The sequence below is a fragment of the Macaca nemestrina genome, chromosome 16 (genome assembly GCF_043159975.1).
Source record: "Macaca nemestrina isolate mMacNem1 chromosome 16, mMacNem.hap1, whole genome shotgun sequence".
Lineage (NCBI taxonomy): Eukaryota > Metazoa > Chordata > Mammalia > Primates > Cercopithecidae > Macaca > Macaca nemestrina.
In genome coordinates, this window is record NC_092140.1 from 23,326,605 (window position 1) to 23,345,367 (window position 18,763).

An 18,763-nucleotide genomic window follows, 5' to 3' on the forward strand; every position below is an offset into this window, starting at 1 on the left:
AGAATCCATCTCAAAAACAAACAAACAAACCACAATATAATTATATTTTAACACGAAGAGTCAGAGAAGTTAAGCTTGAATCTAGAGGCCACATTATTATCCATGATACTATTTTACTAGGCTAAACAGAAGGAGAGGAGAAAAATATATTTCGATAATTTAGACACTAATTTCCAACAAAAATTAAGCTGAACAAGTTGAGAAACTTTGCAGCTCTGGTACATTGGTTGGCATTTTTCCCTTACCCCTGAAACTTACAAACACACTGAATCTTTTTTTTTTTTAAACCAGAATCTGAAGGACTCTTTTGTAATGTTTCCTGACAACATTTACACCTGTAGTTCCAAATCATGGAAATTAAGACTGGGAGAGATGAAACATCTTTAGCTCCAGGAGGAGATTAAACTGATTTTATTAACTAATTGGCAAATCATTTCTTTTTGTAATAAAAAGTTAGTTTCATGGGCAAAAGAAATTTCTAAATTTCTCTTCATGAGGGGAACTACAAGAGCTAATAGGTAGCCTACTAGGGATTTCAGTAGGAGCTACCAATTCAAATGCACATTGCGGCCAGTGAGGAAACATAAGTAAATGACACATGACAAGAATAAATGCCTATGCAATTATTGTGCAAATGGTGGATGCTGGTAAGGGGCTCCCTGTATCCCTCTGAGAGAAGTAGCTGCTGCTCAGTCTATGGATAGCAGTTACCACGTGGTATTGAGTCTGCTCTCGTTTGAAGTTTCCATCTGTTTAGGAGATTTCAAAAGCATGTGTTTATGAATATTAAGTAAATTATATAATTAAAAAAAAACATTTAAAAATATATATGTAGGCCAGCTTTTCGTGGCTCTTGGTTTATCACCAGGTTGCTTTACAAAATAGTGAGTGGGCTATTAGGAAATATCTAACATGAAATATCTCACAAGGAAAATCTTCAACTAGAAAAGGAATAAATCATTTTCCTAATGTTGAGGATAGTAGATCATAGGTATAAGGTTGGAGAGGGTACTGTACTAAGGTGGCATAATCACCCAACATGAATGGATGATATAAGATTGGCAGTTTAAAGTGGAACTCAGCAATGTACAGGCTCTCCTACACCCATTTGGAAAGGACAAAGAGAAAGTAAAAGCCATCTTTAAGAATGCCTTAATACATTATTTGGGTGATGGATATCTTAAAAGCCCTGACTTCGCCTCCATGCAATCTGTGCATGTAACAAAATTACACTTGTACCCTATACATTTATACAGATAATAAAAAAGCATTAGCACTTATAACTGTAATTATTTGATAATCTATTTAATATTTCTTCCCTGCCATGGAATCTAATATTCTGGTTAGACATGGATGGCATAAAGTCATACTGCTCAGTCAAATATGACCCCAACTCATATTACCTCTGTGGCTTTAGTGTTTACAGATATGCAGGTAAAACTGATACTAGACATAAAACTAGATCTACCAACTTAAAACCAGTGAAATAATTACAAATTTGAAGAAGAGAGATTTGCAAATAAAATCTCTCTGGATTTCTATCTCAATGGAGATAGAAATGCTGGGCTTATGTATGTGTAGGGAGATAAAAGTTGGTTATCTGTGAATACATTGACTGGAAAATTGCTCTGAAGCTTTGATAATGACACCCTTACTTCCAGGTAATGCCACCACCATTTCTGGGAATACTTTTTGCTGCTCTTAATTTATGACTATGACAGAGTCCTGTTTAAACATGTCAAAAAAGTGTATTACAGGTATAGGACCTTTGACTTTGATCAAAATGCTGATGTAGTTGGAAGCATCTGGGATATAGCACTTTAACCCTTGGCATCAATTTGATGTTATGGATGACCAGACTGTAGACCATTTGAGTGTGAATGATATGAAAAACTAACTTGTAGTTTGTTGAGTCTCACCACTAGCCTCTATTTTAAGACCTTGATGAGTGCTTCTAAGCATCACCTGAGTAAAAATAGACTTGTATTGAAGCCAGCTGGATCTTATTCAGGAATAAATTTCAGACAGGCAAAGAAACAGCTGGAATACAGTTTCTCCTACATGGGGTGCCAAAGAAGATGTATGGTTGGGTGTCCTACAAATATGAAAGGTATTAAATGTCAGATGCTTATATGTTTTTTGATTTAATAATGTGAGCTAGCAGAATAATGTAAATATAGTAAACTTGAAATTTTCTTTATCTGCAAAAGTATGAAAAAGTGTTTGAATTATGTCAAGCCCATGATAGTTTGAGATTTTAGGTTTTTGAGTATAAAATATATTAAAAAGTATAGAAATCTTGGGCATGAAGTTTAATTTTCCAAAGTAAATATGTACAGGCAATTAGCAGAGAGATCAAGGAATGAGCCTCCTGGACGGGCACTGCCCCCTGCTCCCTGGAGCCCAGTCCCATGGACACCCCAAGGGCTGAGGAGTGCAGGTGTGGCTCGGGACTGGTGGGCAGCTTGGCCTGCAGCCCTGGTACAGGATCCATGGGGTGAAGCCAGCTGGGCTCCTGAACTGGATGGGGACTTGGAGAACTTTTATATCTAGCAGGAGGATCCTATGTGCACCAATCAGCACTCTGTCTAGCTCAGGGTTTGTGAATACACCAATTTGTACTCTATCTAGCTAACCTAGTGGAGACTTGGAGGACTAGCACTCTGTGGCTCTGTGTCTAGCTCAAGGATTGTAAATGCACCAATCAGCACTCTGTGTCTAGCTCAGGGTTTGTAAATACACCAATCAGTACTCTGTCTAGCTCAAGGTTTGTAAATACGCCAATTGGTGCTCTGTATCTAGCTAACTCTGTATCTAGCTCAAGGATTGTAAACGCACCAATCAGCACGCTGTCAAAATGGACCAATCAGCTCTCTGTAAAATAGACCAATCAGCTCTCTGTAAAATGGACCAGTCAGCAAGACGTGGGTGGGGCCAGATAAGGCAATAAAAGCAGGCTGCCAGAGCCAGCCAGCAGCAACTGCTTGGGGTCTCCTTTCAGCCTGTGGAAGCTTGGTTCTTTTGCTCTTTGCAGCTGACTCTTTGGGTCCATGCTGCCTTTATGAGCTGTAATACTCACCAGGAAAGTCTGCAGGTTCACTCCTGAAGCCAGCGAGACTACGAACCCACAGGGAAGAACGAAAAACTCCAGACGTGCTAATTTTAAGAGCTGTAACACCATGAAGGTCTCCAGTTTCACTCCTGACAGCGAGACCACCCACTAGAAGGCAGAAGCTCCAGGCACATGTGAACGTCTGAAGGAACAAACTCCAGACACACCATCTTTAAGAACTGTAACACTCACTGTGAGGGTTCACAGCTTCATTCTTGAAGTCAGTGAGACCAAGAACCCACCAATTCCGGACACAGGAATAATGTAATATTCCAGTTCCTCTGTGGCAGCACTCAAGAACTATCTCAGTTCTAGCCCCATTTATCTGTGAAAGCATACATTAGCCTAACTTCTAGCACCATATGTTGGGTTTTCCTTTTACAATATTGACTTTGTCTAGCTTCTTTCAGGTAATTTGTGTGTGTGTGTGTGTGTGTGCATGTGAGTATGTGTGAGAGAAAGGGAGAAAGATTCAATCACTGTACTTAATGAAGCACGTTTTCTTAGTAATTGTATTATTATATAATATTGTATCATTACAAAGTTATATGTATTCTACTATTGTAGGGCAGTTGCCACATCTCCAGTTTGAGATCATTGTAAATAATGCTTCTATAAACAGCCATCTACATGTCATTTGGTGCACACTTTTACTTGTGTCTGATTGCTATATAGTAGGAAAAAGAACTGGTTCTAGAAGATACAGATAATTTATAATATGCTACTAAATAATTTTCTGGAATGATTGTATTAGTATAAAATTCCTCCAGTGTGAGCACAAATAGAAACACTATCGCCCAAAATTTGTCATTTGTTAGTCTCCTAATTTTGATCATTTCTGTTGGTGTGATTTCCCATTGGGATTTAAACTGAATTTTCTCAGTGGTTAGTTAATGAGGTTGAGCACTTTTCTCATATGTCTCAAGGGTATTTGCATATCTTTTTTCTTTAATGCCAATATCACATTGCATTAATTACTGATGCCTCAGACTCTTGGTTTTCTTTGGCTCTTATGACTTCCATATACATTCTAAAATCAGCATGTAAAGTTCTAAAAAGTCAAATGATATATAAAAACCTGAGATTTTGTTTGAGAACGCATTAAATATACAAAGCATTTTTCAGAGAATTGACATTCACAACATTGGGGATTGCAGTCTATGAACATGGATAGTGATAACATTTAGATTGTATTCATTGTTGTCAATAATATTGTTGACTGAGTGAAATGTTTGTACAATGTTTATTAGGTTTATTCCTAGGTATTGAAGTTTGTGATGCTATTGCAAATGGTTTCATTTATTAATTTCATTTTAATTATACATTATTGGAATATTAAATTACATTTGAATTTTGTATATTGATCTATTCAGCACACTTCAAAAGTTCAATTATTGATTCTAATTGTTTTTTTAAAGATTAATTAAAATATTTTGTATATAAAATCATGAGTCTACAAAAAAATGAGAATTTTATTTCGTCTTTTGTATGCTTATGTTTTTCATTTCTCATTCTTGCATTGTTGAATTAGATAGGAGTTACAGTGGCATTTTCAATAGAGTTTGTGAGAAGGGAGATTCATGTTTCCTTCTATCTTAGGAGAAAAACTTTTAATATTTCACCACTGAATACATTGAATGCTGACATTTGTTAGGTGTGTGTGGTAAGCAGGATGCTTAAATGGTCCATGATTTCTGGCCTCTCATATATCTATACCTTCTCCCATGTATTCAAATCAAGTACTAACCTAGTTTTGATTAGTTTTTTGATAAGTTGTATCATTAAACAGCATTATACTTTTTCAAATTATGTTTCTTTATTCGTTGAGAACATTTTCATTTTTCTGTGAATGTGAAATTGACCCAAGAGTACCATAGACAGTTTTTTGGGAATAAACATGAAAATTGGCCTTTCTAGTCTTAAAGCTTGGAACTTATATTTTTTAAATCTCAATTTCTTCCTCAGGAAAGGACCCCCAGGCCTCTCAGAAAGTATCAAAGAACTGAAACTCACCAAATCACTGCATCAGAACAATGAGATGCAAAATCCTTCATTCATCATGATTGCTTCCTGGCCCCTCCATAGTTCCTGTTTTCTTACACATTGTTACATTTCTTCTCTGTCATATAAACCCCTAGTTTTAGTTGGTCAGGGAGATGGATTTGAGACTGATCTCCCATCTCCTTGAGTGCAGCACAGGATTAAAGCCTTCCTTGGCACTTCCTTAGCATTACTTTTCATCTCAGTCATTGGCTTTTGGTGTGGCAAGCAGCAGAACCTAGAGCAAACTTCTGGTGTTTTGCTAGCAAATGTGGCAAATTAAATGAATTTGTTGCATTTCCCAAGAACACCCTGGCCTGCCACATCCCCATCCTGTGCCTATTAAAACCACATTAGCACGCCTACAGGCACCGGCAGATGCCGGTAGACCATCCGCAGTGGAATAACATGAATGGGGATCTGGCCAGGTGGTCTAAGGAGAGTCCAGCCACTGAGCACCCCAAATCCAGGAGAAAACCACTTTCCCATTCCATTCTCCTTCTGGCCTCCCCATCCACCTTGCTGAGAGCCACCATCACTCAATAATAAACTTTGCACTCATTCTCCAAGCCCACGTTTGATTTGATTTTTCCGGTATGCTAAGGCAAGAACCTGGGATACAGATAGCCCTCTGTCCTTGCAATAAGGCAAAGGATCTAACTGAGCTGATTAACACAAGCCACCTTCGGATGCCAAAACTGAAAGAGCACACTGTAACACACGCCCACGGGGGTCCCAGGAGCTGTAAACATTCACCCCTAGACACTGCCATGGGGTCAGTGCTCCACAACCTGCCTGTTTGTATGCTCTCCTAGAGGTTTGAGCAGTGGGGCACTGGAGAAGGGACCCACTCCCATCGCGTGCCCTGTGAGGTGGATAAGGGAACTTTTCCCATTTCAGTATCAAAGAGTGATTTTGTATCTTTACTCTCATTTTGTTCTTGAATGCTGGTAAGGGAGTGACACCTGGCCATGTGCAACATGGGTAACTTTGCTTCATGTGCATCCTTCTAACTCTGGACTGAAAAGTCATTTACTTACAAAGAGTTTTGCACTCACAGCCAAGGATACTATACATTCCAACTGTCTGAAGTGACAATAGATCATGTAATGATGAATAAATCCTTGCATATTCCAGCACAGATTCTGAGGAACAAGAATTACACTCTTCATCAGGCCTTAGTCCCAGATTTAGACAGAACACAGGGGGAGAGATGGATTAGGACAAATTGACTGATAAACTCCCAGTTTCACTGAAATTAACTTCCCACCAATTAGCAACACAAATATTCCATTTAATTACATAAAACATATTAAAGTCACATTTTTAACACTTGAATTCAAAGTAGAGATTTTTATCTACTCTCTCTTTCTCTCTTTACATATACACACACCCCTACAAATTGATTTTTCTTATAAATAGTGAATACAGGATTCATATTGTTTGATTTTTCAGTTATAATAAACAAATATACATATATAAATAAAATAAAATACTCTTTTTCATTTTCTTACATGTAGCTCTACTTCATTTAAAATTCTCCAAAGTACTTTGTAAATAGATATAGTATAATTTATCTAACTGTGTGCCTACTGATGAGTACTCACAGTATTTTTGTTTTTATTTACACAAACAATATTGTGAGAAGCTTATTAATTAACTGCCTATTTTATTTCTGTAAAAAAATGAGAACACCAGTCAAAGGGAATGTGCATTTACCATTACGAGACATCCGAGCAGACTCAACAGAGAGATGATGATTGCTTTGCAAGACTTCCTAAAGACCTATTCACTTTTACCCATTTTCTGTCAAAAAAAAAAAAAAAAAAAAAAAAGCTTAATCGCTCTTGCTGGAAAATCTAAATCAAGGTATATATGGGGATAAGTTTTTCTAATTTCAGTTTGTCTAAGTAAAATAAGGGGACTGCTTATATTTTCAGGCACTGTTGTTTTTCAGTAGTTTTATTGGGGTCTTTTTTTATTCTTAAGTTTTAAAATTAGCAATAAGTCCATCAATAGATGTATTCTTTAATGACAGTTTATATTCACAATAGTCTTCCCCTCTTTCGTTCAGGTCATTGTACTAACTACATATAATTTTTTTCCTTCAAATTTTTGGCATCCTATGTAATACTTTCTAGTGAGATTAACTATGAACAACTTAACAGTAAGTTATCAGCATAAGCATCTACTTTGACGTTAATAAAAATTGTTTTCTAAAAGTAATACTTATAACTGGCAACTATCTGATGTTTCAAATACTTCCCTCTGAAATTACTATGAACATCAAGGTTATGATAAACTCAAAATTAACTAAATAGTTGTAAGGTTGTAACGATGTATTTTACTCAAGAATACTCCTACTTGACTAGCAACTTGACAAGTAAACATTAGACCTAAAATGAGTATCTGCATATGATGAAGTAGTTAATAAAAATAACTTCAGCTGGGAAGGAGAAAATATTTTTGCTTTTTTTTTTTAGCATTTTAATGAAATGTTTATATGAAATATATGCCAGTTTTCCTCAAGATAATTACAGGATATGTTGTACATGCTTGGATTTTTAATCTTTTGCTAAAATTTGTATCCCCTTTTCTACACCTCCTTTTTTTCTGTATTGTCATTTACAATATGACTAAACAATGCGAGAATGCTGCTCTTGAGACCTAGTTGTAACATGAAAGGAAGGAAACCTTTAAAGATAATATAACATGTGACTTATATATTTTATTTTTCTTTCAAAGCTGTTTGTGGATCATTTACAGTACCTACAGTCACTGTGACAGCAAAACAATGACTCTGTGTTAAGAGGAAACAGAAGTGATGTCTCCTTTGATCCCAGCAAATAAAATTCACCATGTCTTATGTGAAATAAATCTGCTTTCATACAATAAAATGTGAGAATAATAGGCTGGGCGCAGTGGCTCTGGCCTGTAATCCCAGCCCTCTGGGAGGCCGAGGCAAGTGGATCACGAGATCAGGAGATTGAGACCGTCCTGGCTAACACCGTGAAACCCCATCTCTACTAAAAACATACAAAAAAATTAGCTGGGCTTGGTGGCGGACGCCTGTAGTCCCAGCTACTCGGGAGGCTCAGGCAGGAGAATGGCCTGAACCCGGGAGGCGGAGCTTGCAGTGAGTGAGATAGCGCCACCGCACTCCAGCCTGGACGACAGAGCGAGACTCCGTCTCAAAAAATATATATATATATGTGTGTGTGTATATATATACATATTATATATACATATATATACAAAAATAATATGAGTTTATAGTAATAGTAATTCTAAGAAGCTTAAAATGTTTATTCTCATTATAACTGAAGTTTTAATTATTGGTCACAAATTAATTTCTATAATGGTAAGTAAATAAAATCTTTTATGTTGTACAATGGTGTAATTGTATTCACTTCTCTTACATGGTTGCCATGAAAAAACTTGTGAGTGATTATCAAATATTTGGGATTCAGATTGGAGGCTGGATGGGCAGAAAGTGTGGGGACTGCTTAGTATGAACTGTGCAGAGGTTCTGCTTAAGGCACTTTAGCAGAAGGCCAGTTCAGATGGAAAAGCCCAGAGTGTCTCTCATGTGAAAAGAGTATTGTCTGTGTTTTCCAGAACAGCTCATTTTAGTTTCAGATTGGAAGGAAACAAAGTGAAGGAAATCTTTGATATTTTCTGGAGGGAAGAACAGTGCTTAAAATATGTAAATTAGACAATGAAGTAAAGACGGGAATTGAAAGTTGTACCTAAGAACAGGACGTGCCAACACTCAAATATATAAATGTTTAAGAGCGGAGTTTCTTGTTTTATATTCCGTTATCACCAGAAAAGGACCGACAGTGCAAGCAATTAAACCAGAATATGCAAATAGAAATGTCATAATGAACTCATTTCTGTGGAAATAGCTACTAGAAAATGTTAGCACATAGATGAGAGATTCTGAAAAAAAAAATTAGCTATCAACACTAAAGATCTGAAGAGAATAAAAACCTTGAAGCTATTCTTTTATTCTTTTTCTTCTTTTCTATCTTCAATTTTACCTGATTATTCATTCATCTTCATAAAACTACCGGTTATTCTCTCTGACTTAGAATAATTAATACATATAGGTAAAAAGCATTAAGCTTTGGGAATGCTTGAAGCCTGGAGATTCATAAAATAAATGTATAAAAATTAAACTTTTCAAAATTATTAGGAATTACTTATCTCACATACTGTCTAAACTATATTTAAATAAGAAAAAAGAGTTAGAAAAGTGGCTAAAATTGAGACCCTGAAAACAGTAATGCTCGAATGTTATACTCCCAATTCCCACGTAGCCTCAAAGTAACCTGAAGGACAGCATGCACTGCATGATTAAGATGATTTTATTCAGGCGTTGCATAGGAAGGATGATCATAATGAGAAAGATTTCAAATAAAAAGAAGGATATCTTGGATTTTATAGAGGCAGGTGAACAAAAAAGATATCTGTGAGTCTTCCTAGAGTGGTGAAAAAGAAGAGACAATGAATAACATAGGGAAGGGTGGTTCTTTTGCAGTTGGTTTTCTACTGGAATTAAAAAAAAAAAAAAAAAAAAAAAAAAAGTGGTGCTAGGAATAGGGAGATGTCCTAACCATAACCATTTTCTATGAGCACAGGGCCCAGGCTAAATTCAACATTCACCATTTTATTTGAAAATTTTATTTGATTTGAATTTGGAAAGAATTATGTATTCTACTGCAAAAGTAGTTTTAATTGCATTCTCTGTTATGTTCGGTATACATTGAATAGGGTTCCAAATGACAAATTCCTTTTAAAATTCACTTCTAAGAAATAATACTAATGATCCTGAGTAACTGATCTTCTTATTTTATTCGACAATGAAAAGTATATGAAACCACTGTTATAGTTTGTCTCTACCTAAGCGGAGAGCTCAATTGAACATTCAATTACAGAAACTGTACAGGCATATATGGTGGTCTGTAGGGTTCCCCATTATTTTCATAGCATTAGTTATAAGCATTATATATTAGCAGTTGTCTTGTTTGCATATATTTTTTACATCACCTAAATCTTTTTGGAAGAAAGCAACATATAAGTAATAAATTTATCTCAATGAAAACAAGGGTGAGTTGACTTTTTGTTGTTTGTTAAACAACAAAACAAGCCCATGTTTGTTGAAATATTAATTCATGAACTGTAAAGGAGTTTGAATTACATTTGTGGGGACCATGTTATTGGGACAAAAATTATGTAGCTGTTGGTGAAAATGGATATATACGAATTATCTGGGTATTAGGTATTTGATGAAAGTAGCACATGATAGGAGGTTAGAAATTAAAAGAGAATAATTCCAAAGCCGTGATCTCATCCCAGTGATACACAAAATCAGTGCTTGGATAAAACTTCCTTATAAGTATTGGAATGTCAAGAGACTTTAACTTGAAAATAATCCAGAGGTAACTTACTTTGGTAATTGGAATTCCTTCTAATAATCCTGTCATTATAGTTCTTTATACGTATAATAGCAACAAGTAAATGTTCACTCAGAGGGGAGAATAAATTGATATTAGATTGCCTACTGAATATTATTTATAATTTTTCTTTATTATTTGACTTTTCTTTTTATTGGTGATTATCAACATTTAAACATATTTAAGACTCTTTCTCATTTGACAAACTCTTTCTTAATAAATAGCACTGCCTGTCACCCAGTTGACTAATCCAGAATTCTAGCCGTCATTTTGGATTCTTCATCCCACACTCACTCATTTAACATGTATGAATTGAGCTCTGTGTTCAAGATGCTATTATTATAAATATGTTAAAAAACGCTTCTCCTCTACTTATTCCTAATCAGTTGTCAGGTTCCACCTTGCCACCATTAAATGTATTTTTCTGTCACCATCTAGAAATGTGTGTGTGTATATGAGCTCTTTTACCTATAGAAATAAGGTTTGTTTTTTTTTTTTTTTTGTGTGTGTGTGTGTGTGTGTGTGTGTGTGTGTGTTCTTCCCATTCACCATCCCCCATAGGTGTAAGTTTCCTGAGGCCTCTCCAGGAGCTGAGCTGATGTCAGCATCATGCTTCCTGTACAGCCTGCAGAACTGTGGGCCAATTAAACATATTTTCTTTCATTCTTTTTTTTTTTTTTTTTTTTTTTGAGATGGAGTCTCACTCTGTCTTGCCCAGGCTGGAGTGCAGTGGCACGATCTTGGCTCACTGCAACCTCTGCCTGCCAGGTTCAAGTGATTCTCCTGCCTCAGCCTCCCGAGTAGCTGAGACTATAAGTGTGCACCACTACACCCAGCTAATTTTTGTATTTTTAGAAGAGACGGGCTTTCACCATGTTGGCCAGGATGTCTTGATCTCTTGAGTTCATAATCCGTCCCCCTTGGCTTTGTAAAGTGCTGGCATTACAGGCATGAGCCACCATGCCCAGCCAACCTATTTTCTTTACAAAATACCTAGGCTCAGGTATTTCTTTATAGCAGTACAAGAACAGACTAATGCAGAACATTTGTATTAAGGAGTGGGGCATTGCTATAAAATACCTGAAACATGTAAGTGACTTTGGAACTGGGTAAAAGGCAGAGGCTGGAAGGGTTTGCAGGGCTCAGAAGAAGACAGGAAAATGAGAGAGTTTGGAACTTCCTGGAGACTGCCTAAATGGTTGTGAACAAAATGTTGATAGGGATATGGACAGTAAAGGCTAGGCTGAAGAGGTCTCAGATGGAAATTAAAAACTATTTGTGATCTGGAGCAAAGGTCACTTTTGTTATGCCTTAGCAAAGAAACTGGCTGCATTGTGCCCCTGCTCTAGGGATCCATGGAACTTCAGACTTCAGAGTGGTGATTTAGGGTACCTAGTGGAAGAAATTTCTGAGCAACAAAACATTCAAGAGGTAGCCTGGCTGCCTCTAACAACCTAAGCTCATACACATGAACAAATAAATGACCTGAAATTGGAACTTACATTTAAGAAAAACAGAGTGTAAAAGTTAGAAAAAATTTGCAGCCTGGTCATGTGGTAGAAAAGAAAAGCCCATTTTAAGGGGAGGAATTCAAGCCAGATGCAAAAGTTTGAATAAGTAGAAAGGAAAGAGATAATGGCCAAGATGATTGATGGGAAACAGGGCTTGAGGGCATTTCCGAGAAGTTTGTGGCAGCCCCTTTCATCACAGGCCAGGAGGTCTAGGAGAGAATAATGGTTTCATGGGCCAGACCCAGGTCCCTACTCTCCTGTGCAGCCTAGGGACACTGTTCCATGTATTTTAGCCACTCCAGTTCCAGCCATGGGTCAAAGGGGCTCAGGTACAGCTCAGGCCTTTACTTCAGAGGGTTCAAGCCATAAGCCTTGGAGGCTTCCACATGGCGGTAAGCCTGTAGGTATGCAGAATGAAGGAGCTGAGGTTTGGGGGCCTCCATCTTGATTTCAAAGGATGTATGGAAAAGCCAGGATGTCCAGAGAGAAGCCTGCTGCAGGGGTGGAGCCCTCATAGAGAACCTCTATTAGAGCAGTGTGCAGTGGAAATGTGGAGTTGGAGCCCCCCACCCAGAGTCCTCACTGGGGCACTGCCTAGTGGAGCTGTGAGAAGGGGACTGTCATCCTTCAGACCCTGGAATGGTAGATCCAGTAGCATCTTGCACCATGTGCATAGAAAAACCAGAGACACTCAATATCAGCCCATGAGAGCAGTAACAGGGGGTAAACTCTGCAAAGCGACAGAGCTGCCCAATGTCTTGGGAGCCCACCACTTGCATCAGTGTGCCCTGGATGTGAGACATGAAATCAAGGAGATTATTTTTGAGCTTTAAGATTTAATGACTACCCTGCTGGGTTTTGGACTTGCATGGGGCCAATAGCCCCTTTGTTTTGGCTGATTTCTCCTTTTTGGACTGGGAATATTTACCCAATGTTTGTACTTTAAATGTATGTTGGAAGTAACCAACTTGTTTTTTTATTTTATAGACTCATAGGAGAAAGGGACTAGCCTTGTTTCAGAGGACACTTTGGACTGTGGACTTTTGAGTTAATGGTGGAATCAGTTAAGACTTTGGAGATCTGCTGGGAAAGCATGATTAGTTTTGAAATGTGAGTAGAACATGAGATTTGAGAAGAGCCAGGTGTGAAATAATATGATTTGGATCTGTGTCCCTACCAAATCTCATGTCAAATTGTAATCCCCAGTGTTGGAGATGGGGTCTGGTGGGAGGTGATTGGATAATGGGAGCAGTTCCTCATGAATGGTTTAGCACCATGCATTTGGTGCTGTTCTCATGATAGTGAGTTAAATCTCATGATATCTCATTGTTTAAAAATGTGTACCACTTCCTCTCTTCTCTCTTGCTCCTATTCTGGCCATGTGATGTGTATGTTTCCCTTTCCCCTTCCCCTTCTACCACGATTGTTAGTTTCCTGAGGCTTCCGCCTGAGCTGAGCAGATGCCAGCATTATTCTTCTTGTACATTCTGTGGAACTGTGAGTCAATTAAGCCTCTTTTCTTTATAAATGATCCAGTCTCAGGTATTTCTTTATAGCAGTACAAGAACAGACTAATACAATCATTTAGTTGTCCTTGAGAGAAAGTAGATACTCTTGGAAGAGCTTCTGATTTTAGCCCTGACTGCCTTTTTGTATTTTAAGCTCTCCCTCTTTATTTTATCCAAATATAATGGAACCCTATCTTTAAATTCAGCAACTCCTTTATTTGCATCCAGGTCCTTGAACTTTGTTTCTTCTGTTTCAAACTTCCATTTATTCAGCTGTCTAATTGCTACCAAACCTTCTGGCCCTAGTCTTTGTATTGCCTCATTGGGAGGAAATGGCCTAATGTACCTGTGGTAGACTTTCCAATTAGACTTGTAGTTCCTTTCAAAGCGTTCATTGTATTGTAAATGCATGTTGAATTTCTATAGTCTCTACAGTAGGATTATTTTCTATGGAAGGATTTGTACAGATATAAAATAAAAAATATATTAAATATTTCATTTACCTAATTATTGAGATGATGTTTTAACCAATGAGATGGAGAATTCAAAGAATAGACACATTTACAATTCAGGAATTCAAACGACTATGTAAATAGAGGCAATGAAGAATTTTTACATGAGGGTGGAAGGAAGTCAATTGAATTTCCAATGGGCAGAATTTTGTGTATCTATTAGCAATAATTATTTTGCATTGCCATCAGATATCTATAAGTTGACTGAGTGGTAAAATAGAAGGTAAAAATATTAGTCGTCAAATAGAAGGAAACATTAAAATTGGATAATCTGGAAAAATGTGATCTACTACGCACATGGAAACCTTTTTTTCCTTTCATTCAATGGATTGGCAACTCCAAGGATATAAGACATCTGTCACCTTGTTCACAAGATATTTTCCTAGAACCTATAAAAGTGCCTACCTTAAAATAGTTATAATATTTTTTGTTAAAAATTAGATAATATCTTCCAAATTTTTCACCATAGCCCATGTATGCTCTTTCTTAAGAATTAAATAAATGTCTAATTCCTCCAGTAGATAGTCCATCTTCATGCACACAAGCACCTCAAACACAGCATTATAAAAATTATATCTTGTTTTCATTAAAACAGTTGTTTCTTCAGTATCCCAGATCAGCTAATATTTATGTGTTCCAGATGAGTTAATGATGCAATAAACTATCTGAACTCCCAGAATTTCAACCTATGTGTCAGCTTGGAACTATCCACCTGGCATCTTAATTGCATATAGATATAGTTAATTTTTCCATTTTATAAACAAGATTTTTCCTAGCGTAGCTCCAAGTGTTTACATTGTGAAAACTGTGAAACTCCTGTGCAGTTCACATGATTCTGTGATTCTCTGCCTTTATATCCTATAATACTTGAGTTCTATTCACCTGCTAAGCCCCATTTTAGTAATTTTTTCTGTGAAGATTGAACTTAGGTCAAACCTAGTCTACTTCACTCTATGCTTCTTTCCACACGAAGGAGAATAGCTTACTTCTACCTTCATGGTACCACAATACATGACACTTGGCACATTCATTTACTGTGGTACTTCACCAGCTTCCGGGAATTATTTTGATTAAAAGTTTGTTTCCTTTACTCATCTATAAGGTTTCAGAAGATACAAAACTTACATTTCTTATCTTTGAAACTCACTTGAGTAACAACAAATAAATCAAAAGAATAAATAATATAGGAGCAGAAACAATCAATTCCTCTTATTTTATAAAAGAGAACAGTCTACATTCACGTTTTGAAGAGTAAAACAGCCCTTTATAATAAGATATACTAGTGGAAAAATAAAAGTTCAACTAAATTTCTTGAGGTTTCAAAGCATTTTCTATCTCAAAAACCATAATGATGAAAGAAACACATATAGGGCATTCATGATTGTAATTGGTGCTAAATCATGACCAACAGCTTTTTGCTTAAAATTGATATTGTAAATGTTTCAATCACTATAGAATAAAAGACATGAAAGGAGATTTTATCTAGAAATACAGCTTTCTAAAAAGCACAGTCTTATAATTTGTTTTTCTTTTCCAACAATGCAGTGTCAAATTGCAGTGTAATAGCACAGCATGGAGACATTGCTGATGGTCCATCAGACATCGCTGATGGAGTCTGAGCTGTAAGGGCTAGCATATGACTTCAGCTCCTCCTAAACCTCTTCTCTTAGAGGAAGACTGTAGAAATATTGTACAGCATAATCATATTTTGCAGAATATGAAAGACTTTCTGAGGCAGAATGCAGAGTATATTTATATTTTATTTTTTAAAAATAAGAGTTTTGCAACAGGTTCTCTTTCCCCATAGTTCCAACCACTGACCTGTACAAAGCACAGTTCATCAGATCTCATTCTGTGTGTCTTTTTCGCCACTATCTTTACTATTGCAGTCAGTTTCTACTCCAGTCATGCAAATTTTCAGCAGGATCGTAGGTATTCTGTATTTATAAGAGAAATTTATCAGTGTTTAGCCAGAGATGGAATAAGAAATATGAATTCAAACTATTCCAAAATTTTACAGAGTGAGTTGTACAAAACATTAGTACTATGAGAGTTCAGCATTTTAGGGTAAATTTTAGATAAAATCAAGTAATTCCTATTTTAAAAAGTTATGAGAGTATTTAATATAATGTGCTTTCTAAATTTCTAAAAGAACAAAGAGCAAAATTTTTATTCAGTTATATTTGATGATGTAACTTCTCCTTAGGAAGAAATTCCAGGTAACAATATTTTATAGACTATACTAGGAAATGATTTTCTTTCCATATAGTCTTGTTTTGAAAGCAAACATAGACAAAGGCACCTCATCTGTTAGCATATAATACTGCTGATATCTTCTCATTGTTACTCTTGCAATTTCCATTTCTAGAAACGTAACTAACAAAAGTACAAACAGACACATAATAGACACACAAAATATATATGTTTTTCTATTGTTCATCTGGTTATTAATAATCCTGGCCAGCCTTGCTTTTCTGTAGATTTCCCCAAAGATTTCAGGGCTTGCTTTTCATGTGATCTGAGCCAGGAACTCATGATTAGTCAGTGATCAAACAGAAGCTATGCTTTGCTGAACACTGGGAAAATGTATATAAATTTATTTTTAATAAAGATGGTAGAAAAAAATAAGAGGATAGACAATATTGACAGTTTTTAATTGATTGTTTACTCTGTGCCATTGACTATGCTAAGTAAATCACTGAAATTATCTCATTTACTTTTCACAGGAACTCTAGGGTAAAGGTATTACCATTCCCTCCATGTTACAGATGAGAAGACTTAGGATTCCGTAGGTTATGTGATTTGACAGTACCCTCCTAGCAAGAAACAGAGCAAGATTCTAACTGAGGTGAGCTGACCCTGAAGCCCACATTCACTGATGGTCAGTGTGTTGCCTCAACCAGCCCTCACTCTCACTATGCAATGCTTAGAAGCAAGAGTGATTGGTTCAGTTGGCCTCATTGATGAATGAGGCTTTTAGAGTTAAGCTTAGAAGAAAACCATAAAAGAGATGAGAGAGGAGGTTTGCTGCCTGATTCATTGTTACCATCATTGATATAAGAAAAGAAAGTTCCCTTGAGTTGCCAGTTTTCTTTCATGCCTTTTCCATGGGGAATCCTTAGTGTGTGGAATGCAGCTAGTGTGGAGATGAGGTGAACCATGGGAGTCTCCATTATATGAAACGTGTAGTGTTCTTTTAACAAACTCAGGTATTAGCCTTTAGAACATTGCCAGAACTATGGAAGCGGTCATGTTCTTATCACCTCTAAAGCCATGGCTGCCCCCATACACTCACAGATGCTTAAGAAGTCCTTCCTCCAAGCCTAAGAGTGAAGTGATAAAGGTATGGTGAACATTCCAACAAGCTGTAGTAGTTCATTGATGGTTTGGACACATGAACAAGATCATCCCACAAATCAGACCAACATACAAATACTTTGTACACCGTCTCCAACAATTAAAAAAACAAAAACAAAAAAAAACTAGTGATCTAACCATCCCAGACAAGAAGTTGGCTTCTACACAAATTGCCTCTTGAAAATAATTTTCTACAAATTCAGGTTCTTGGGTATTTTTTGTGTTTGTTTTCTCTAGCAATGGCTTATTAGTCAGGGATAGTAAACATTCTGATTTTGATAGCTTGAAATATAGCCCTTTAAACCAGTGTTTCCCCAATCTCAATTCTTAATCTTTCTATTTTTTCACTGACAAAATGATCAAAATAGTACTATTACCTACAGTGCTTTTTCTTCCAGTCTCAACTTACTCTTGTTATTTTTCCTCCTACAAATTTGCTGAAACTACAGCCTTTGAGAGCTCAATTCAGCAACGACCTACTAATTAACAAATGCAATGGTGTCTTCTAAGTCCTTATTTGACTAGTTTTCTCTACAGTAATCAAAATCACAGATCACTTGTTCCTTCTTGAAAAGCTCTTATAACTGGAAGAAGAAAATGAATGTCTCTTTCCCATAGAGAGACTGGGGAGAAGAATGACCCTTGGCTGAAAATGTAATCAAGTACTTATAAGAAGTAATTTCAAGGCTTCCACCTGGTCTTAGTGTAGCTAAGGGGTAGCAGGCTGTAAAAGATATACAGTTTAGCATTAGCCATTTATTATTCCAGGTAGACCTGAAATAGCATGTTTTAAAAGGAGGGTGGGGAGCTGAAGGAGAGGAATTATCATGGCGCTGCATAACAATGAGACTATGCTAACTCTATTGCACTTATGTGAACTTGTGAGTTATGAGGCAGTTAAAAACGTGTTTGTTTTTCTTATTTAGGCTTGGTACTATTTTGAAAGATCTATGCATATGAATAAATGCATTTGAGAGAGAAACAGAGACAGACAGATATAACAGATAACAATTGGAAAGTTGGAGAAACAAAATGTTTGTGACCCCATCTGACCTTTGGGTAACAACTACAGGATCCAGATTTAAAGTTCCCAGGACCGCTCCTGGATTGCATGAAGAAACTGCAAAAATAGGCCACTCCTGAGTGTTCTTGTAATGTCTACATGGTTTTATTCTAGCTTGCATATGACTAGACTAGTGACACCTAATCTTAGATGGGAGCAACCTTAATAGATTTGCTGTAAAGGAAGATAATTTTTCTAAAA

The 18,763-nt window shown here is 36.6% G+C and overlaps 1 long non-coding RNA gene across 2 annotated transcripts in view; it reads left to right on the plus strand.

The window, feature by feature from the left end:
* Window positions 1-13,109: 13,109 nt before the first annotated feature.
* The window catches only part of LOC105477093 (uncharacterized), a 199,166-nt gene continuing 193,512 nt past the window's right edge, over window positions 13,110-18,763 (plus strand). For both annotated transcript variants that reach the window (XR_011614686.1, XR_984474.2), the window contains exons 1-2: window positions 13,110-13,232; window positions 16,869-16,990. This is a non-coding gene — a long non-coding RNA (uncharacterized lncRNA). The remainder of the gene's footprint in view (window positions 13,233-16,868; window positions 16,991-18,763) is intronic.